The following is a 24225-nucleotide window of genomic DNA, read 5'->3' as shown; positions in this document are numbered from 1 at the left end:
GAATGTTTTAAGGACATAAAAAGCTTTGGGATACGGTCTTAATGATTTTGACAATGAAGGACCTGATGACCACAGCGTTTTAGTGTTTCAGCATCTTTTTTATTTTTCAGTTTTTAAAGGAGCAGCTTTCCCGCTCCCCTGTTTCTGTAGCACTCATCACTCTTGCCTCCGGTCCCGGCAACATCCTTAACAGGGGAGACCCAATTAGATGATGAGGTCAGATGTGTGAGTCAGCCTCCCCTGGCACCACACCCTGAACCCACTGCTCCACCCCTCCGCTGCAGCTGAGCCACAAACCACACCCTTCAAAAATGACACTTCTATTTTCAGTCTAACAACTAATGGTTTAGAGAATCTGGATGTTCCAGGTGTGGAAAAAGAAAATGGCTTAAGACTTTTTCAATGAAGGTAGAGATGAGTGTACTCAGCTGTTACCACATCATCCCCCAACCAGCAACAGAGCTAGGGTTAAAGGTTGGGATTGGGTTAGGTTAATATCTACTCCCTTTTTTTAAAAGGTTTTGTGTAACTAGAGAACCTAAATGCAGACAGTGTGGAGTTCTCCCTGTGCCTGTTTATGACCAGTGTTGGTCAAGTTACTTGAAAAAAGTAATCAGTAATTAATTACTGAAGTAATCAGTAATTAATTACTGAAGTAATCAGTAATTAATTACTGATTACTTCCCCAAAAAAGTAATCCCGTTACTTTACTGATTACTTATTTTCAAAAGTAATTAGTTACTTAGTTACTTAGTTACTTTTTAAAAACATGATTTACAACCTGAATAGGTGATAAAGCGATAGAGCTTTCTGCCCAATTCTACTTTTTCTACATAATCAATCATACAAAATGTAATCAAATGGAGTCTCCTTTTAAAACTTGTTTTGTTAGTTTTAATCTTTTAACTTTATGCATGAAGCAAAATTTTAAGTATATGCACCATTCTCTGACTGGAAGAAATTAGTTTAACATTTAAACCTATTTTCTGCACATTCCAGCACATAAAATATATATATATTAGGGATGCAACAATACCAATTTTTTCAAACCGATACGATACCGATACTTGGATCTGAGTACTTGCCGATACCGAGTACAAAAACCGATACTTCTACCACACACACACACACACACACACACACACACACACACACACACACACAAATGCAATGAATTGGAAGACAGGTTTTATTTTATTCTCTGCTGATAATAAATAATATCTTAATAAAAATGACCACAAAAAAATTTCAAGTGAAAAATAAGCACTTCTCTTAAATTATTGCAGAGTCTCCACATTGTAATTTAACAAAATATCACTGAACTATTGGCACTGTCTCGAGCTTTCAGAATAATAAATAAACACTTCTGTTTGGAATAAAATAAATACAAATTAGGTTTGAGAATAAAATAAACTTTTAAATTATTGCAGAGTGTCCATATTATAAACAAACAAACAAAATAACGAAAGTATTTGGCATTGACAAACGAACTCCCCATCTGCCCGTGGATCATCAGTCCACTGTGCCGTTAAACCAAGGACTGACATCGCACACACTGCTTGTCTTTACCTCTTTAGAAAGTTTTAGCACCATTATCTCCCTGATGTGTGGGCGGCTGGGAATTTCATATCGCAGCTCGAGTATGCTGAGAAGACGGTGCAATCCTATGTTTTCCACGACCGGCATTGGCTGGTCATCCAGAGCAATAAAATGAGTCAGAGCCTCTGTTATTTTAACTGCCCGTGGATTTTCTCTTGACATTTTTCATCGCTTTTCCAAAACCCGAGTTAAAGTTGGGTGTTCCGGTCCACACTGCTGACATTTTGTGTAGCCTAGCTACAGCAGCCTCCAGTTTCTCTTTTTTTATCTGGAGCCGCCAGTCTCACTCGTCTAACCCTGTGCCTGTTTAGCGCGGGATGTCCCCCTAGTGGCCAATCTAAAAAACTACAACAAAAATGACAATCCACCCTCTGATTAATGAAATAAGTTAGTATCGGTTCGTGGTATCGGTTAACTTTTACGAGTACCACATTTTACAGTATCGGTCCTGATACCCGATACCAGTATCGGTATCGGTGCATCCCTAATATATATATATATATTTGTGTTTACACTCACTCTTTCAGATGCAAGTAAAACACAGCAGAAAATAAATAAAGTCAAAGACTAGCGGTCCTTTTGCTCTATTTTCACCTGTAAAGCAGGAGTAGAGTAGGCAGAGGTTTATCCTGGTGCAGGTGTGCTGCAGCGGTTAGTGGAAGGATACCGCAGTTTCTCTGTGAGTTTTTCATTACATCGTAGCTACTCGGTGCTTGCTTGTAAAAAGAAGTTTTCTTCCCACGCACAGCAGACACTAATGTTTTTGTCACTTTTTACGGAATCAAACTCAAAATAAGGTCAGTACTTCCACGCTTTAAACGCGGCACGCTCATACTCTCTCCCGCACTCGATATATTATCCATTGTTGATCTGCACACAGCTGTTGCCACGAACGTCGCACTCGCTTACGTCACTGTCATGAGACATTCTCGCAAGAAAATCACGGTTTTAGTAACGCAGTAACGCAGCGTTCCTACGGGAAAGTAACGGTAATATAATTACCGTTTTTGCAATAGTAATCCCTTACTTTACTCGTTACTTGAAAAAAGTAATCGGATTACAGTACTGCCCATCTCTGTTTATGACAGATTCTTTCCGGATTCTCTGTGTACTCTGGGTTCCTTAGAAAGTCTAAATACATATGGGTAAGGTGTGAAAGTGTGAATGATTATCTCTCTTTATGTGGCCTGTGAATGATTGGAAAACTCTTCAGGATATATCCTGTCTTCCCCGATGACAACTTCAGTTTGGAATATCAATGTAACAAAAATATATATGTAACTGATTGAAAAACACAGTTTATTTAGGGAAAGATGTTCACATTTTCAGAGCTCAAGGCAGCTCTCTTTGTTGTTACTATGTGACCTGCAAGTGAGAACAGTCTCTCACAAGAGAGGGAAGTGGCAGGACTAATCAAATACTTGCGGGCCAGGACAGACGGCTGTGGGTGGGTCCCTGCTCGGCTGGACCACCACTGCAGTGGGCGGTCTGTCTCGCTGATGGTGGATTTTGCTCTGTACAAACTTAGGGCCCTGTTACACAGGGCTTCCTCATCTGAATCAGAGTCTGAAGACAATGAAGAGAGGAGAAGCCTCTTTGTCTGTGGGGGCATCTTTACACTGTTCCTGCAACAGTCCAGAGCAATCCATTTTCCCAGAGAATTTGTAACTTTGTCCGATGTTGACTTACTGATTTTGGTCCTGAAGCCAGTCATTTCAATAAGTTTGGGCTGCCAATGCCTTTTGTTGGTACTCGTGCTACGAGCGCTAACAGCTCCCACAGGTTCCGTGCTCGCTGCAACATGTTGCTGCATTTAGATGGTACCGCAAGGTTGAAGTGCTTTGGTGGCATGCAAACTCCTCTTTGCACAGTTTGCACAAAACACTGCTCCTGCACTGAAGAAACTGAGCACTCACCTTCAACATATAGGAACAGAGGGGGCTGATACCCCAGAGATGATTCAAAAGGTGAGAGACCAGTTGCAGATGAAGTGGGTGAATTGTAAGCGTATTCAGCCCATGCCACTTGACTGCTTCAGGTGGATTTGTTGGATGATACTGCACAGAGGGTTGGTTCATTCTCTCGGTATGTTCATTCATCTGAAGATGAAACCCAGAGGAGAGACTAACCTGGGCTCCAAGTGAAGAACAGAACTCCTTCCACATGCTGGAAGTACCTCTTTTTTAAGGCACCCAAGATAAAACTTATAAAATTCTTAGGAAGGAAGGATGAAAAATTCCTGTCTGAAGTTTACAAAAATATCAAAATTGCTCTTGCTTTTTGAGTAGAAGTGAGCAAACATTAACATGGGGTCAACGTCTTCATGTTATCTTTTGTAAAATTGCTTCTGCCTTCACATGCTTGCATGGAGCTTGATCTGGACATAATGCATTTTTGCACGAGTTACTTTTTAAGGCTCTGTAACGAAGGTCAAGCTCACTGACTGATAGAGATATTCTTTATCAAGTAATCAGGTATAATGAATTAACACTCAGACACTTGTAACAGTTCAACGTGCACGGGTGAGAGCTCAAGGGAGACCCACACCTCTGCAGCAGCTCTCTGCCTTTATTTATACACAGCATGAAACATACAAGAAAGGAAGTAACATTCTCTAGTCAAACAGGCAGGTGTGACTTCTCGGAACTTATGTTCAAAAAAGGTCATGTTCTTAAAAGGTCGTTTCTTACTCTTGGGTGGCGGTTTCCTGTGAGATAATGTGAGAGCAAACAAGTCTTTTTAAGGCAAAGTGTAGACAGTTAGTTGTGCAGCTGGTTGAGTGCAAACAGAAATATGAACACTTTTTAGCTTTAGTATATCAGCAATAATGATTAATAAAATGTCTTAATAATAAAAATCTTCTAACATTCCCTCCTGTTGTTCAGATTTCGGTAATAACAGCATTGCTATTAGTTCAATTCATAACCTCTTGCCTAAACATTTTCGGTCAGAACGTCATTGAGCAATCCTGGGTTCAATTAGACTACGACATCACTATATGAGTCATTTTCCAAAACATCTTCCATTTGAGGCAGTGTTACATAAGCGTTGATAGAGGTCATCACCATGTTTGATACCATTTTCTTCAGACAGGGTATTACACATGTTGTGAAAACACATAAAAGTAAAAGTAAAATTCCAACAAAACAAGTCCTTTAATCAGTAGGGACTTCCAAGAACCATTTAGCAACCATGTGAGCCAATCTTCAGTGCTTGTGACATAGTCTTGTTGCTGAGCGTCCTTAATCTTTCTCAAAGCGTTCAGAGCGTTGGTCATGTTTTGTGAATGCACATTGTCTGGGATGTATGTACAGCATGTGGTGTTAAACAATACACACACACCTCCTTTTTCAGCTAAAATCATGTCCAGTGCGACTCTGTGTTGCATCACTACAATGCGTATTGCGTCGATTTCTTCATTTTGTGCCTTGTTGATCTTTACTGAGGCATTTAGGAACAATCCAAATCGGTAGTCAAGTGTCTCAATCCTGAGCATGTTTTTTCCAGTTCCCACCCAAGGGAACAGGGAGTAGAGAACTTTTTGACCGGTGGTCCATAACTTGAAGTTCTTAGGCACATCTGATCCATAAATTGAGTCATGTGGCAACACTTCAGCAACTTCACGCTTTGCTCTTGATGTGCGTGCGTGTGTCTCTGCTGTGATCTTGAAGGTGTGGTCTGAAATCAGCACTGGTGCACACAGACCGGTGGAGTTTGGTGGGAGCATGAAGTAGGTTTTAGGCCCGCAGGCCCAAGCGGCTCCCTGGACTCAGAAAGTTCCATTTTTGAAGGTGAGTGTTCCTGTGGATTGGGTCATGTCAAAGGTTTGTGTGCAGTTAAGGTTCCGTCCGACCTTTCTGCTTCCGTCCGAGAAGTCAAAACATATTGGGTGCTGTATGTCAGGTGGCAGAACTATGGCGAATGATCTGCTTTTGGTGTTGTTGGCGTTGACGTTTACCCAATGTTCTTCGTCACAGGCGTAGTTCCAGTTTGTCAGATTGTAGGCACAAGGGGTTGTCTGTTTGAATACGACCCTTTGCTGTGAGATTGGTTTCATGACACGTTTAACGTCTGTGTCATTACACCATGGAATTTGGTCTTTCTTCTTTGTGCTTTGACCTTTTAGAGCCATTCCTGTTGTCATCAAATCTCTGCGTGAGCAGTTGCCAGTTATCGCTTTGTTGAATATGCACATTGCTTCGTCGAGTTCAGGTGCCATTCCATATATTGTTGCGTGTATGGCCGTTGTTGGCATGTGTGAACACACATAGCACTCCGTGCTGTTGTCGGTGCGTGTTCTGTCGTACACATACCTATACCACGCGTTGTTCATCCATGGGTGGTTGTGGTCTTGGTTCAGGTCGCGCAGGTGCGAGTTGTCATGTGTCCATCTTTTTTCCAGATTTCTTTTGTAGCTGCCTTGCAGTGTGAATATTGCAAAGAGAGCCACCAGTGATAGGAGGATCGCTGATAGCAGGAACAGTGTCTTCATGGTGACCAAGCACACTAAAACCTCTGGTGCGTAGACTAGGGCGAGAAGAGCAAGGGCGGGCTTTTTGCCCAATCGGCCCTCTCTCCACCACTAGAGCACCGGTGAGATTCTAGGGAGCTGGCGTCTTAGCCTGATGCGTCCTGTACCTTTTTACAGTGGCTTTGGTGGATCCACGAGGGTCTCTCTGCTATTTTGCAGGCGGTAGGTGTGGTAAGAAGGACTTGGTACGGGCCTTCCCACCTGGGAGAGCTCCAATTTTTCCTTTGGAGCACCTTGATCAGGATCCAATCACCTGATTTTAACCTGCAAGACACTGGAGATACATCACTTGGCAGTTGGTTGTTTAGCACAATCTCTTTGTTTTCAAGCAGTTTAGTCATCCATTCAGCTAAGGTGGTTTCCCTTACTGATTTGTCTATTGGCTCGCTTGTGATCGGCAGTGGGAACGGTCTGCCATGAATGATTTCAAAAGGTGTGAGCTTCTGAGAGCCTTGCGTCAGTCTCATCCACATTTTTACTAGGCCTACACACTCGGGCCATGGCCTTCCTGTTTCTTCCATGCATTTTCTTAATCTTTGTTTTATTGTACCGTTAGTTCTTTCCATCCACTTTGTGGATGGTATGCACAGTGATGTTTGATGCTAAATCCTAAGGCTTCAGAGACCTTGCTAATTATGTCATTTACAAAATGTGTTCCATTGTCAGACCTTATTAGGCTAGGAATGCCGTATGTGGGGATGAAATGGTTGCATAGGCATTTTGCCACCGAGATTGCGTCTGCTCTTTTTACTGGATAGATTTCTGGCCATTTAGAAAATACATCTATAATTACTAGAGCGTATCTGGAATTTTGGCGCTCATCCAGTTCGATAAAATCCATGTGGATTGTATGGAATGGGTGAGGTGGTGTGGGAAAATGACCTCTTTTTGGTCTGAGATTTCCTTGTGCATTGTGTTTTTGGCAAATCATGCATGTTCTGATGTTTCTGTTCATCTTTCAGTACATCAAGTGGTATTAACTCTGTGGTTTCAAACATTAAGGTTTCTATTGGCTGATGTGCTGCCTTTTTTGCAGCTATGTCTGCAAAGTTGTTGCCTTTAGTAATTTCAGAGTCATCTTTTTGGTGTGCAGCACATTTGCATAATGCCAGCTTCTTTGGCAGAGTTATAACTTCTAGTAGTTGTTTTAGAAGGTTTCCATGTTGTACTGGGTTGCCTGTAGAAGTGACCATACCTCTATTCTGCCAGATTTTAGCAAAATGATGTACTGCTGCAAAAACATATTGGCTGTCTGTGTGTATGTTTATTTTTTGTCCCTCATGCAGTTGACAGGCTCTGATGACAGCAGTCAGTTCTGCGCTCTGAGCAGAGTGTGAGGAAGTTAGTGGTCTAGCTTCTAAAACCTTGTCAGCTGTGGTTACTGCATAGCCCACACAGTTTCTCCCCAGACTATTTTTGGATGCTGAGCCATCTACAAAAATGTTAGTGAAGGTCAGTTGCGGTGTGCTATGAATGTCAGCTCGTGGTTTCGTTTCCTCATCTAATTTTTGCATGCAACAGTGTTTTTCTCCGTCTGCTGAAGTGGGGAGAAGTGTGCTTGGGTTTAGCTGTCCACACTTCTCAATTGTAATGTGTGACTGTGATAGCAGAATGCCTACATACGAGAGCTGTCTTGCATGTGTGAGATAAGACAAGTTTGCTTGCAGTAAGATGGAGGTTACAGCATGGGGAACTTTGATAATCAATTTGTGTCCGAGAACAATGTCGGCAGACTTTTTCACTGCTTCTGCAGCTTCTGCGCAGGCCTGTATGCATGTAGGCAAGCCTGAAGCAACTGAGTCTAATTTACATGAGTAAAAGGCGAGTGGCCGTTGTTTTTCCCCAAAGGCCTGAGTGAGTACGGCCTTCATATAGCCTGCTCCTCCGTCTACATGCAAATAAAATAGTTTGTCATAGTCTGGCAAGGCTAAGACTGTACGCGTCTGTAGGGCAAGTTTCAAATCATTAAATGCTTTTTCTGCCTCTGGTGTCCATTCTATTTTATCTTTCAGTGCTAGATTTCTTCCATAAATTAAGTTTTGCAAAGGTTGAGCTAACAGAGCATATTCAGGTATCCAGCATCTGCAAAAGTTGCAGAGACCTAAATAACTCATCATTTGTTGTTTTGTGAGCGGTTTTGGAGCATTCTGTACTGCTAGTTTTCTGCTGTCTAACAGTGTTCTCCCTTCCCCTGTGAGCTTGTGTCCAAGGTATGTGACCTCTGAGCTCCACAGTTGTAATTTGTGCTGTGAGACTTTGTGGCCCTGCTCAGCTAAATGTTGTAATACTGTTATTGTGTTCGCTTTGCGGGATCTGCTCCTTTAATTAATCCTACATCTGTCGATCCTGTGGACCACAGTGTTATGGGCAGTTGTTGTAGTTCAGGGTGTAACTCTAATGAGAATGCATGTCAGTTCACACTATCTTCCTGCACATGTACATCAGTGCTGTCAATCATGTGGGTGGCTGGGTGGGTAGTGAGTACCCACCCTAATGTGTATCTCATGCATCCTGTTCTGCGACCTTGAAGCCACCCCTCATGTGTTTCTTCAGTTTTTTCATATCTGTCCCTTTCAACTTGAGCGAGAACGTGGCCTAAATCTTTCCACTCAGTGCTGTCATTGTGTGCTACTGATACATGTGGTTTTGGCATCCTGTTCACTCGTTGCACTATTTCTGGCTGAAGTACAGAGCAGACTGCATTACCACTTTGAGTGACATATAGGTGCTGCAATGTGAGCATTTGTGGGCCTAGTTTATGCACCTGTAAGTCATACATGGGGTCATGACCTGGGCTTTGTTTGAACCTCAGTGTGTTGTGATACTCTGTGTAGCCCTGCCGTGTTGAGTGGGTTGGCAGATATCTATTTGCTATGTGTTGCAAAGGTTCTAGTGAGGGCAGGTCTAATGTCCAGTAGTAGTGGGGCTCTCCCTGTCCTTCACATACATTAATCTGACAGTCAGTGAGGTTTTGCTCTTCATTCAACATTAGCTTAGCATACATGCCTTCTGGCCCTGGCAATACACCTATTTGCAGTTTTCCTAAGGAGTCTCTCCCTAGAAGGTTAACTGGGCAGGATGGGTCATATATACATTGATTTTTGCAGCTGCGTCCACTGTCTGTATGTACTAACAGTAGGCTCTCTGTTAAAGACTTAATGCTGGTGTGCCCTGATGCTGATTTCACTATCATGGTGTTACTGGAGTATTTCAGATTCGGTGGTTTTTGATTTAACACCGTTTTGCATGCTCCGGTATCGCACAGCATATTCATGGGTTCGTTGTTTACATGAATAATTACTGTGGGTTTATGTTCAGAGCCTAAAAGTAATTGTTGTATGTTATAGATTTCAGTTTCATCCTCAGTGTTTTGTTCAGCTTCAATATTTTGCTCTAGTCACATACTTTCTCTGTCACTATGATTCTCTTTTTTGTTTCTGCAGTCTCGTGCAAAATGTCCTTCTTTTCCGCAATTATAACAACGGTTGTCTCTTTCATTTCTGTGCTTCCTGTTACCTTTGTAACCTCTGCTTTTCTGTCCCTTTCCTCTGTGTTGTCCTTGTCCCTGTCCTCTGTATCCACCAGAAAATGCTATGACACCTGTGTCGGGATCTACAGTGAAAACACCTCCTTTTTCCTTCTTTTTCAGTACTTTAGTTGCATGCTCTGCATATTGTAGGGCGTCTGCTAGATTTCCTGTGTTTATTGTCACCCAGTGCTTTTCGACATGGGCTCTGACTGCGGGACGGAGACCATTTAGAAATGCATTTTTTAACTGCTGTTGGTAAGGTCTTTCAGGGCGGTCTTCATAATCTAGGCCTGAATGTTGTCGGAAAACCGGGCGTAGCCGATCGAGGAAGTCTGATGCTGTTTCGGCTTCCTTTTGTTTTACTTCTCCTATTTTGGAATAATCTGCTCTGGGGGCTAAACGAACCCTAATTCGGTCATGTAAGTCTGTCAAAGTGTTCATTAAATCTAGGGAATCTGGGCCAAGAGGTCTTCCTTGGTCATCTGCACCTGTAAAACCGTCTTTCACTGTCCCCATTCTCAATCCTAGCAGGTCTTGTACTACTTGAAGCATTTCATGACCGTTTAGGCCCCATTGAGTTCTAATTAGCTCCACTGCATCTCTCCACTGTTGGAAGCCTTCATTTAAAGGTGGAACATCCCTTTCCACATTTTGTCTGTCAGCTTGGGTCCATGGTCTAAAAGCATACACAAATGGGTTTATATCTCTTTCTTCGTTCTCACCACCTATCAACTGTCCATATCTGGGATTAGGTGCAGCTACCATTGGAAAAATTCCAGAGGGTCCTGGAGGATCTACAATACCTCCCATGTCCCTGCCTGACGGGTCTTTCCCTATGTCTTCCTGTGGGTTTGTTGTCATACAGTTTAATGCACTTCGGGCTTGGGCATAAGGATTAGGATTAGGTTGACTAGTGAACCTAATCTCTCTCAAAATGTAACAGAACCCACCCACCACTTTAATCACACTCTAGATCTTGTTTTAACATATGGCATAGAAACTGAACATTTAACAGTGTTTCCTGAAAACCCTCTCCTGTCTGATCATTTCTTGATAACATTTACATTTACAATAATTGATTACGCAGCAGTGGAGAGTGGACTTTATCAAAGTAGATGTCTTTCTGAAAGCGCTGTAACTAAGTTTAAGAATATAATCCAGCCACTGTTATCATCGTCAATGCCCTGTACCAACACAGAGCAGAGCAGCTATCTGAACGCTACCCCAACAGAGGTCGATTATCTTGTTAATAATTTCACCTCCTCACTACGTACGACTCTGGATACTGTAGCTCCAGTGAAAACTAAGGTCTCTAATCAGAAGTACCTGACCCCGTGGTATAATTCTCAAACACGTACCCTAAAGCAGATGACTCGTAATCTGGAGAGGAAATAGCGTGTCACAAATTTAGAGGATCATCATTTAGCCTGGAGAAATAGTTTGTTGCTTTATAAGAAAGCCCTCCGCAAAGCCAGAACAGCTTACTACTCATCACTGATTGAAGAAAATAAGAACAACCCCAGGTTTCTCTTCAGCACTGTAGCCAGGCTGACAAAAAGTCAGAGCTCTTTTGAGCCAACCATCCCTTTAATGTTAACTAGTGATGACTTCATGAACTTCTTCACAAATAAAATTTTTATCATTAGAGAAAAAATTACCAATAATCATCCCACAGATGTAATATTATCTACAGCTACTCTTAGTACCATTGATGTTAAGTTAGACTCTTTTTCTCCAATTAATCTTTCTGAGTTAACTTCAATAATTACTTCCTCCAAACCATCAACGTGTCTTTTAGACCCCATTCCTACAAAACTGCTCAAAGAAGTCCTGCCATTGATTAATTCTTCGATCTTATATATGATCAACCTATCTCTAATAATCGGCTATGTACCACAGGCCTTCAAAGTGGCTGCAGTTAAACCTTTACTCAAAAAGCCATCTCTAGACCCAGCAGTCTTAGCTAATTATAGGCCAATCTCCAACCTTCCTTTCATATCAAAAATCCTTGAAAGAGTAGTTGTCAAACAGCTAACAGATCATCTGCAGAGGAATGGTTTATTTGAAGAGTTTCAGTCAGGTTTCAGATTTCATCACAGCACAGAAACAGCTTTAGTGAAGGTTACAAATGATCTTCTTATGGCCTCTGACAGTGGACTCATCTCTGTGCTTGTCCTTCTTAACCTTAGTGCAGCATTCGATACTGTTGACCATAATATCCTATTAGAGCGATTAGAACATGCTGTAGGTATTACAGGTATTGCACTGCAGTGGTTTGTATCATATCTATCTAATAGACTCCAATTTGTGCATGTAAATGGAGAGTCCTCTTCACACACTGAGGTTAATTATGGAGTTCCACAGGGTTCAGTGCTAGGACCAAGTCTGTTTACATTATACATGCTTCCCCTAGGCAGCATCATTAGAAGACATAGCATACATTTTCACTGCTATGCAGATGACACCCAGCTCTATCTGTCCATGAAGCCAGATAACACACACCAATTAGTTAAACTGCAGGAATGTCTTAAAGACATAAAGACTTGGATGGCCACTAACTTTCTGCTTCTTAACTCAGATAAAACTGAGGTCATTGTACTCGGCGCTGAAAAGCTTAGAAATATGGTATCTAACCAGATTCTTACTCTGGATGGCATTACCTTGGCCTCCAGTAACACTGTGAGGAACCTTGGAGTCATTTTTGACCAGGATATGTCCTTCAACGCACATATTAAACAAATATGTAAGACTGCGTTCTTCCATTTGCGCAACATCTCTAAAATTAGAAATATCCTGTCTCAGAGTGACGCTGAAAAACTAGTTCATGCATTTATTACTTCCAGGCTGGACTACTGCAATTCATTATTATCAGGATGTCCAAAAAACTCACTGAAAAGCCTTCAGTTAATCCAAAATGCTGCAGCAAGAGTACTGACAGGGACTAGAAAGAGAGAGCATATTTCTCCTGTTTTGGCTTCCCTTCATTGGCTTCCTGTTAAATCCAGAATTGAATTCAAAATCCTGCTCCTCACATACAAGGTCTTAAATAATCAGGCCCCATCTTATCTTAATGACCTTGTAGTACCATATCACCCTACTAGAGCACTTCGCTCCCGCTCTGCAGGCCTACTTGTTGTTCCTAGAGTATTTAAAAGTAGAATGGGAGGGAGAGCCTTCAGTTTTCAGGCCCCTCTTCTGTGGAACCAGCTTCCAGTTTGGATTCGGGAGACAGACACTATCTCTACTTTTAAGATTAGGCTTAAAACTTTCCTTTTTGCTAAAGCATATAGTTAGGGCTGGACCAGGTGACCCTGAATCCTCCCTTAGTTATGCTGCAATAGATGTAGGCTGCCGGGGGATTCCCATGATGCATTGAGTTTTTCCTTTCCAGTCACCTTTCTCACTCACTATGTGTTAACAGACCTCTCTGTATTGAATCGTATCTGTTATTAATCTCTGTCTCTCTTCCACAGCATGTCTTTTATCCTGTCTTCCTTCTCTCACCCCAACCGGTCGCAGCAGATGGCCGCCCCTCCCTGAGCCTGGTTCTGCCGGAGGTTTCTTCCTGTTAAAAGGGAGTTTTTCCTTCCCACTGTCGCCAAAGTGCTTGCTCATAGGGGGTCATATGATTGTTGGGCTTTTCTCTGTATCTATGAAGCGCCTTGAGGCGACATTTGTTGTGATTTGGCGCTATATAAATAAAATTGAATTGAATTGAATTGAAGGGATTTTTTGATTGTGGCTCTGGTGCTGACGGTGCTGGTACATAAAGTGGCGGCTGTAGGCTTTGTAATGTTGTTTCCTTTTTCTTTTTTCTTTTTTGTCTATTTTCACTACGTCTGTCTTCCTCCTCTTTCCATGCTTTGAAATATTTTAACTCTTGAGTACGTTTTATTTTCTTTTTAGGACTTTTTACATTGTTTAATTCTGCTTGGAGGGTCTCTTTTAAAGTTGTCACTGCAGAGGGATTACATTTTCCCTCCCACGCAGGGCATTTAAACTTTTTTGGATTCCTCCATCTGTTTGCACTAATTTGTCCGGCGCCTGGACATTTTTTCTCTAAACACTGCTCGTCAGCAGTGAGTTTTGTTGATTTATTACCCATTTTCACTAATTTGTTTTAAATGTTTTATGTTTAGGTACCTTGAAAATTACAGCTTTTTAACTTTTACACACACAAACAGCCGTGGTGCTTTCTCTGGCACGAGGGATGAGAGAGGTTATTAACACAGCCTTCTACTTTCAAGCTACCCTTGAAAGCGGTGTTAATTTTATGTGATGAAGCACAACCTTTTTCTCGTCCCACCAGTACGTGAGCAACCAGTCGGCAAACAATACGGTGGAATAGTTCAGCCTCCCTATTGTGCTGTAAATGTAACTTATTCCACCAACAAAACAATAAAACAGAAATATTTCGCGCGTTTAAAGGTTTTTATTATGACGCTTTCCCTCTAAAATAGCTACCAACCCTCTTTCAGGCGAGCATTTACATTTAGAGTTTCTTATAATAGCTACCAGTCCTCTCTTAGGACGAGCATTTACTTGTAGGAATTTCCTATAATAGCTACCAGTCCTCTCTTAGGACGAGCGTTTACTTGTAGGAACAGCGTCAACTCTTATTCGAATTTTTCGCAAGATGTGGGTGAGTGTTAAATATTCACCTGATTTATTTCGTGGTTGTTTAGGTCTGCTCCATCAACCCCCAACGTCGTGGACCACTTTATATGAACGCTGGCCAGAACCCAAATTATAGCGTCTCTGGGCTTTATCCTCTGCCTGGAGAGGAGCTGTCGACAGACTTCAGCGCGGGCTTCTCACGACATCAGGACTTGATGAAGGTTTCCTATTGGAGCATGAAAAAAAATCAATGTCCACTCCGGCTCGAAGGACCATTAAAAATGATAGAGATATTCTTTATCAAGTAATCAGGTATAATGAATTAACACTCAGACACTTGTAACAGTTCAACGTGCATGGGTGAGAGCTCAAGGGAGACCCACACCTCTGCAGCAGCTCTCTGCCTTTATTTATACACAGCATGAAACATACAAGAAAGGAAGTAACATTCTCTAGTCCAGTGGTTCCCAAACTTTTTTTGCTGGGCCCCCCCTTGTTTTACAAGAAAAATGTTCGCGCCCCCCCTCGCGCGCACGCACGAACACATCCTCCAACCACACACACCCATATTTTGCTCCATTGCGGTTTATTTCACACCTCAAACATTTAGTAAACAATTAAGCAAATACAAGTAATCTGCAATAAATGACAGGTAGTAATAAAATAATCTACTAACTCTTTTACGCTACGTCCACACCTACATGGGTATTTTTGAAAACGCAGCTGTTTCGTCCACACGTAAACGGGGTTTCGAATCACCGAGAACGGAGATTTTTTAAAACTCCTTTTTTTGCGTTTACTGGACGAGGAATACAGAGTTCGTCATGCAATGTCAAAGGTATGTGCCTTTTTTCACGTCACGCTGTGTGCACGTTATTGCTTACATGAGATGAATTGCAGAATGGCAGGTAGAGACGAAATACTGTTAATCTGACTATCTGCAGGTTTTACAGGTTTACATATACACGCAGTTACTGTCCCTCCATTTACAAAGGCAGAGGCGTCACGGTGTAATTATTTTACATGTAGTTGTTTTTTTCTGTGTAATAATATTCAACATTGCTATCAATACATTTTTCAAAAAATCCCTCTGCAAAATGGGTTCAAAAACATAAACAACTGTTGGACGCTGTTTGTCCGTGATTTGAACCGGGGAACAAATTGTGGCAGGATCAGCCTGATGTTATTTGTATCCTGTAACTTTACTGTATAAAGAGCTAACATCTCCAAAATGTCAGGAGTAGTTAGTCATTACAACAAGTGTTTGTGAACTACAAATCAAGAATGTGGGATACTGTTTGTCCATGATTTAAACAGCCCAGCGCTGCTCCCAACGAAGGGAAAACCAATCCTGCAAGGAGACCTACCTCGGCACTTGTGCAGGTGAAACCAAAGGGAAGATTTGCTTCACCATATTTTCTAGTCTTTGGCTTAGAATGAAGTTGGTTTGGAAACATATTCAGCGATGCTTCATCTCCTGCTTTGCCTTTGTGTGGGCGCCCGTGCTAGCAGTGTCCAAGCGTTGTTGTTTTTTTTTCCCTTTTCATGCCGCGCCCCCCCTGCAATGGCTCTGCGCCCCCCCTAGGGGGCGGGCCCCACACTTTGGGAACGTCTGCTCTAGTCAAACAGGCAGGTGTGACTTCTCGGAACTTATGTTCAAAAAAGGTCATGTTCTTAAAAGGTCGTTTCTTACTCTTGGGTGGCGGTTTCCTGTGAGATAATGTGAGAGCAAACAAGTCTTTTTAAGGCAAAGTGTAGACAGTTAGTTGTGCAGCTGGTTGAGTGCAAACAGAAATATGAACACTTTTTAGCTTTAGTATATCAGCAATAATGATTAATAAAATGTCTTAATAATAAAAATCTTCTAACACTGACCATCTTGCATCTAATTCTTATATCAAAGCAATATATCAGCAATGCCTTGAGGGATATTTGCTGATATATAATTTGGCATAAACATTCACTTAAATTCAACAATGAACTGATTAGCATTTCGTAGTAAAAGGTCAAGGTCTCTGTGAGCTTGCAAAAGATGTTTTTGGCAATAACTCAAGATTTCACATTCACATTGTGATTAAGTTTTACTGAAATAGTATAAAATGAGGGAGTAGTGACATTTATATGTCAAAGGTCAAATCTGGTTAGACACCTGTGTAATTTACAGCCTGACTCGGTGGCAGAGATGCCTTCCACGGCCAAGGTTTTTGTTATGTTGAGTTTTGGATTCCTGTTTTAACTGGTTGTGGTCCCATTTCTACTTTTGCTTCCTGTTCTTTTCCTTCCTCTCTCATTATCTGACACACTTTACTGGCTTCACCTGCTGTTGTCTTTTTCACCTGTGCTTTGCTCCCTCCTGTGTCTCATTGGCTCACAGTGTGTATATAATTCCTGTCTCCTGTCAGATTCTAATGCTCATTTTCCTGATTTGTGTAACCATTATAGATTCTTCTGTGGTGTAGACTTTTTTTTTCCCACGTAAAGACTTGGAAACTTTCTGTCACGTCATCCTGTTTGCTGTTTCCATGATCCTTGTTCCCAGTGTATAAGGATGAGAACAAGGACTATTTCTGTGTTCAAATGCATTATTCTATTCTTTCATGAGCAATGATTATTCCTTTTGGTGAACAGTTGCTTGAAGTTTGTAGCCTGCCTACAAGTACAATTGGGGTACTAGACTTAACTACAACAATTATTTGAGCTTTTGACTGCTTAGTTATTCTACTTTATTCATAGTCAGAAACTCTGGATACAAGTGGCAGAAATTAGCTTGCTTAAAAAAGGTTTTGAGCTCAACCTTACAGTGATCAGCTTAGCTGCTACTCCTCTCCATCAAAGGAGTAAGTTTGGACATCAGATTAGGATGCCTTTTGGGCACCTTGTATGGAAGGTTTATCAGACTTGTCTATATAGGAGCAGCTGCAGACTCACAACACACTGGAGCTTATTCCTCTTGGAATGGCTTGAGAAGACCCCAGTATTCCCTAGGAGACCCCAGTCTCATAGCAAAATGTGAAATATTCATGACAAAGCTCATGTACAAAAAGATAGAATATGAAAAAAAATGTGTCAAGTCTGGCAGTCAAACCATGGTCTCTGGTGTGAGTGGTGAAATCATTCATGATGCCACCCACTCCTCTGCTTCCAAATGCAGACTTCTGGCCCTCTAAAAGTGGAAAATATTCACTTTGTGTACATGGACATGATTCAGTAGACGTGAAAATGGTCTGATGGAAAAATTGTGTTCATGCAAATGGTGGAAGGGGGAAATTCCAGGAACACATTAAATAGATTAAATGTCCTCACTATTTAATAAACCACAATAAGACTGTTGCCCTGGAAGAAGAAGTGGCCAGGGACAAGGAGGTCTGTCCACATTCCTGCATCATGCATCGATTTGTAGCTAATAGTTGGTTGAACACTGTTCACTGGTAGTAATTACAATCACACAGATCAAAGTTGAGGAAAGGTTAACTCAAGGTGCGCTCACTTCACGTTGACTTTCTCTGATCTCATGTAGATTCAAGAATGAAGTCCTTCATCTCAAAATCAACCCAGAAAATTTGCCAACTAACAGGTTCTTCATCATTAAACACACGCAGACAACTTGTGCAAGTCATACTACATCCAATCATATCAAATTGTTCTGTCAACCATATTTAAAAATGTAGTACACCAGGCAAAAACAGTTTGTACATTTGTAATGAGCTTGAAAATCAATATTTTGTACAACCACTGATATTATTCAGCACAGTCTGAACTTGCTGAGGTGGCTTTCTTTAAATAGTCTTCAGAAATAGTTTGCTGGGCTTCTTGAAGCACATTCAAAACTCTTCTTTGGATATCCCTGCCTTTTGTTCTGTTTGCTGTGTCTGTTTCTTTGTCTGCTTCAACAACAACAACAACAATAATAATAATAATAATAATAATAATAATAATAATAATAATAATAATAATAATAATAATAATAACTGTAATAATGCCCCTTTTTTGTCAGGTTTAACATGGTCTATTCAGCTCCTGCCCAAACTTGAAAATGCTCTGGACGCAGGAGACTCCCTTGTTCTTTATTTCTTTATGAGAGCTGATCATCACCTTCTCTCCTTTGAGGATTGTGTGACACTCTTGAGGCAGGTAATTACACACAGCTGATCACACAGCTGATCACACTTTACCTAACAAGCATCATTATCTTCCTCCATCCACAGCTGCAGAGCTGGTTTTCTTGAGGTGAGCAAACTAATGTTCCATTCTGTTGTTTGAGTTTGGCTCTGGGGAGGCCAGTCCATGACTGTTAGTATTCCTTTGTGCTGTGTTTACTGTGTTTTGAAGTCATTACCAATGACATACTTTCCAGATGGTGTGGATCAAAATCTGATGGTACTTTTGTGTGCTGATAATTCCATCAGTTTTAACAAGATCGCACGCACCACTGACTTAAATGTGGCCCCAAACCATGGCAGAGCCTCTTTGACATTTTTCATATTTTCAACTAAAGAAATGGAAACAAACTGTGTTTTGTGACAGGTTTGTTATAACAAAGATAAAGCTACAATTTAAATTTTGTTCTTTGGTAGATTGTCGACGTGTGTTGTGTTAAGTGTCCAAAGAAAAACTTTTAAGACCTTCAGAAAGCCTGGGGATCTGTTGCACAGTTGCACAGTGTTGTGAACATTTTTTCACCTTCACACCAGCTCCTCCTTCTGTGCCTCACAATCAGTTTTCCTGTGTGGCACTGATACAGTGGCTGTTCTGTTCAGTGCTGGAGCTTACGCCAACTTAGTGAAGCCATATAGGAGCACACCTGCAAGTGGAAGGTCATGGGACCTTCCACTTGCAGGAGTAGACTGGTTGTCTGGATCCCAGAGTAGATCCAGACAACCAGATATATGATAGCATGTGGAAATAACGTTCCTCTGACTTTAGGGTTCCTGACTGAAATCGGATTGTGATCTGTCGTTACTGCACAGCCGCATGCCTCGTAACACAACCAATCAGATTCCTGCATTGGAGAACTCACCAAGAACTCAAAATCATCTTTTGCTGAGAGAAGGATGTACTTTGGTTTTATACTCTTGCTGAATTTCTCCATGACTTTATAAAATGCTTTCATGTACCTCCAGTGGCTCACAGCCCGAGTACAACTGAGAGGAGCAGGAAGCCAGATGATGATATCCTTATCAGCATCCTTTTAATTATCATTTTTATCTTAATCTCCTTTTTTCTTGTACATCCTTGCCTCCTACTTTCTTGTTACCTAAATACACTTGGAGAACTGAAATCTGACAAACTAAGCCCCGCCCCCACCCTCTCCGCCTCCACCCAGCCACACTGTCTCACCCATCAGTCGCATATTTTACACCGAACATGATGAATCAGCCTCTTCAGCAGCTTCCTGTGTAAAAGTATAGCAGCAACAATACACACACACACATACACAGCAGTCCTTTCAATATGAAGGAGGGGATTTGCAATTTGAGACATTGGTTAAAGAGATCACTGTGTCCAGTTTGGTGAGTGTGGGTGTGTGTTTGTGTGTGATGGAGAGTGTGAGGGATGGATATAGAAATGAAACACACTCACTGTGAAAAGCACCTGACTCAACAGTTTCCCCTTCACTCACATCTGTGAATCTAAATGAGGTGTGTGTTTCTGTCTGTCCTCTATGTGTGTGCGTATGTTCGATGTGTCATTCACACACCTGCTCTCTTCTTCGGTGGTGTCACCAGACAATATAATGGCAAACATTACAGCAGAAAATTACATCATTTCCATCTCTGGTGCGTTTCTGGAGGCGAAGCATTGTCACATGCATTAATGTATGAGTGTGTGTTTGTGTGTGTGTTTGTTTATCTGTCGTCGTTGTCCAGGGCAACGGTATAGGCCTGCTTGTCAATCAGGATTACTGTTACAACAAGCGTTACTTTGGCAGCAGTGACTGTTTGCAACCTGCTGGGTGTCACGTTAGTGTTGTGTGTGTGTGCGTGTGTGTGTTAATATTGGTGCTTCATTGAGTTTTAAAGCAGGAGTTTGTGTGTGCGTGTGTGTGTGTGTGTGTGTGTGTGTGTGTGTGCACGTTACAGACTCATCCTCCTCTCTAATAGATACTCTCTTTATCTCGTCCCTCTCAGGCTTTCTCCATTATTCTCTTTCTCTCTTTCTTCCAGTCGGCCTCGCTCACCCTCTGTTTATTATTCCCGGTTTCTCTCTCTCTGTCTCCCTTTCGTCACCTCCTCCCTCCCTTCGTCCACTCCCCTCGGTCATCATGTCTCCATAGCTTGTGTCAGGTTCTTTTCTTCAATTTTCTTCCCTTCCTTTCTCCTCATCTCCTGTTTCCACTTTTCTTTTCCACTTCTTCTGCTTACCGTCTTTTCCTTCTCCTTCTCCTCTCCCAGCCCTACTACTCCAAGTGTCTACTTCTCATTGTCTGCCCCCTCTTGTTTTCTTTCAATCAGCATCCAAACTGCTTTGTTACAGCTGTTTCTCATCTTGGTTCTACCTCTGTTGTCTCCTGTATGCCTTTTGCTTTCTGCATTTTCTTCCTTCCTTCCTTACACTCGGCTCCAGCCCTCATCTTTGTCCCCTCTCCTCCTCCCATTTTTTTTTGGTAGTAACAATTTCGTTTTATCATCTTCCTTTTGGATTTTTTTGTGTCCTCTCTCCTTCTTATTACGCCACCTGAATTGCAACAGACACCCCGTCCTCTCCTCCTCCTGTTTCCCTCCTTTTCATCTCTCACAAACTCCAGGAGCAAAATACACCATTGTGATAACAAAGTTTTCACAGGGATTATTTCCTCAGGTTTTAGCTTATTCCTGTGTCTGTCAGGTGACTGACAGACAAACGTAACGAAGCTGAGATATGGAAACATTCAGCTCAGCTAAAAGAAATTGAGAGGAAACAGAAAGTTTGTCCGTGTTTATTGTGGTTATCTCGCCGTGGATGCCGTTTCAAAAACTTGAAAAAAGCCGAAGTAAAAATGGCTCCCCGTGAAAACTTCTCGCTGCAGGCGGCCGACCTGTCGGCTCTGACTTCAGAGGATTATCCTTTAACCCCCTGAACCCTGATTCCACCTTAAATTTCTCCTGTGATAGGTTTGAAAGGTTCAAAGACTAAAACAAAATCCAGCTTCATATGACACCATCACATATTCTGTATGGATTTATTCCAAGGCATGAGTTCGGTGTGTTGAAGCTTTGAAATCAGAGCCAGGGAGGAGATAAGTTCAGGGCAAATTCGAATATGATGAATTAAATTAAGGGTCTCTTCACGGGTAATTTAAAGCCACTGCAATTCTGCTTAACCAACCACGCTTAATGACATAATTTTATTTTTGGAGGCAAATGGAGCAAATTGGGGTTAAAAGGGAAAGCTATGATTTGTATCGTTAAATGCTAAAGATTTGGCAGCTGGTAGAGATTATTTTCTGTCTTTGTGTTTAGGCACTTTTACACATCACAGAAAGATTATTTTCAATTGCACTTATTTATATTCGGTGGCTGGGAGGCCATGAGCACACAGGAAAGCAGGAGGCAGGGAGAGCAGCATCAGCAGCAAGAGGAGGGATCAGTGAGAACAGATGGAAGTGAAGCTGGGGTTGAGGTGGGTTTCAAAGCAGCTTGCAGAGCAGCTTGAGGGAGTGGAAACGCAAAAAGGTACCTGCTGAGCCAGTGGTCATGGGCTGGCGCTGACATCAGCTCATTGGCTGGAATTTCTTCTAAGATTAACTTTGTGGCCTGCCTGAACTGATGCTGTCGAAGTGTCAGTCAGCTGCTGCAGAAAAAAAGACAACTAGTGTCATCATTATCACGTGAATGCGCCTCCTACATTTACATCTGTGTATGTGCTTGCACAAATACACATTTATGTATGTTTTGCTCTCTCCAGGCATTTTATTCAGCAGTTCCAATCGATAGCACTGTAGATTGCAGAGGATCCCACCTCGCAGTTAGACAAAGTAACCTAGCATTAAGTTAGCCGGTAGTGGTACAGGTCATCTACTAATCGAAAGGTCAGTGCTAGCCCTCTCTAAATAAAAGCAGGTGAAGTAAAGATAACTTGTAATTGGGGGCTAATTGGTTTTTCTCCCTAGTCCTGCATAATTCTAGCTGCAAAGTTTGGAAGAATACCCGCACTTCGCTTCTCCTCTGTGGGAATATTAACGAGGATGAGTCGGCAAAAGGAAATCTTAAATAGTTAATAGCCCCAAATCACTTTATTTACGCCTTTCGTCGTACTTATTGTTTAACCTAAAAAAACAGGAATGTCAGGCTCAGTTTTTACTTCTTTGATGGTGGGATTAAAGTATTTGTTTAATATTCTGTAAACTCCTGACAGGCAAATAATCCACCAGTACAAACGCTTTCAGACACAACCTGAGCATTTGAGCCTAAACTGCAGTTTCAGTGACTGAATGCAGTGAAATGAATGAATTATCTGCACATCCTCTGTAGTGATGACGTACAGCCCTTCAATATTACGTCTCCAGGTCCAAGCCTCTGCTGCGTTGGCTGAAACTCTCATCCTTTCAATGTGCTGCAGTGCTGTGTGCCTTGTTTCTTGAAAAGAGATGAATCCTAAAAGCTATTCGGTTGTCATTCTGCCTGTTTTTTTTAATATACAGAACAATTCAAGCATAGTGCACCTTTAGGCGAGTTTTTAACCCCTTAGTCTATCATATTTGATACGTACAGCTTTTCATCATCAGAAAAACCAAAATAAGTTGCACACGACATCTTAAAACATTTTTTAAATGCCCGATTTATCAAATGCGATACAAATTAAAAAAACATTTATGGAATTAACATATGCTTAATTGTTTAAACACATTTGTCAGTTTGTTCAGTAAACGTATGTTTCAGACTCTAAAAGGTTTTAAAAGCACGTGTGGCCCTCAAGCTCACCGACAGTTTAACGCCTTTCAGAGTAACTAAAGTTTTAATATGAACATCAAATTCACATTATTATAGCAAATACTTCAGAGAAAGCAGCAATACGTGAATTACTAATACTCATGTCTGGATGGTGTCAGCTCAGAGGCTCTCTGGGTTGAAATTTTGTTGCTTTTGGTGCTTTATTTTATGGCATCTGACAGCACATTGGGCACTTCTTAGGTCTTTTCCTCACCGATTCATGTTTGATTGACACAGTTCCTCTAATGTCCACGTGAGGCTCCTTAATCTCTGTCTAACTTCTTTGTCCTGTTTCTCTGACCACCAGCCGATTACACCAGAACTGAACTGATTTAAACATCCATGGCTAATGTCACGGTGGTCATGCCCATCTTTTACAGTCTATGCTCTCAATGTGTACTTTTCTTTTCTTGTCTTGTCTGAGCCATGACCTTTTAAATGAGCAGCCATGTAGTAACCATGCTCAGGGGGCAAAAACATCAATAAATTAAGTTAACAATCTTAACTTCACTAACCATCCAAAACATCACTGCTTAGTCTAGTTTTTTCATCTTTGCTATTTGCTATTATTATGGGCTTTTTACTGTTTATTATATGCGATCAAACAAGTCACAGCATCATTGGGACATGCAGTGATAAGTTTGTAGAATCTCAGCATTTCACTCCAGAGTATCTGTTCTCATATTATCCCCAATAAAGAGCAGCCCTTGTAAGGGTGGAAATGGAGAGCTGAGAGAGAAACTCAAAGCCAGGTTTCAACACTAAGGTTGTCGAAACGCCTAAGAGCAGCTGTGAAGCATTTGGAAGTCCCAGTATTTTCAATCTTGTTCCCAGTGAAGAGAAATTGGTTTCTGTTGGGTTTTACAACAAGTTGACTATGTTACACATAAGGACACACAGCAGGTTGGCTTCATGCTTTTGCCCTGAGGCAAAAAAAGAAAAGCAGCTACGCGAGGTTTCATCAGACTACAGTGCAGCAGTCCTATTTATTTATTAATTTTTTTTGCTTTGTTTAAAATGTATTTATACTCCTCTGTGAG

At 41.5% G+C, this 24225-nt stretch overlaps 1 protein-coding gene and 1 pseudogene across 2 annotated transcripts in view; one reads left to right on the top strand and one right to left on the bottom strand.

The window, feature by feature from the left end:
* LOC146499253 (thyrotropin-releasing hormone-degrading ectoenzyme-like) overlaps window positions 1-24225 on the top strand; it is a 263625-nt gene that overhangs the window by 24038 nt on the left and 215362 nt on the right. The window lies entirely within an intron of this gene.
* Window positions 4513-6691, bottom strand: LOC146499256 (uncharacterized; annotated as a pseudogene).

Source organism: Neolamprologus multifasciatus, chromosome 17 (genome assembly GCF_963576455.1).
Source record: "Neolamprologus multifasciatus chromosome 17, fNeoMul1.2, whole genome shotgun sequence".
Classification (NCBI taxonomy): Eukaryota; Metazoa; Chordata; class Actinopteri; order Cichliformes; family Cichlidae; genus Neolamprologus; species Neolamprologus multifasciatus.
This window is presented reverse-complemented; position numbering and strand designations above follow the sequence as displayed.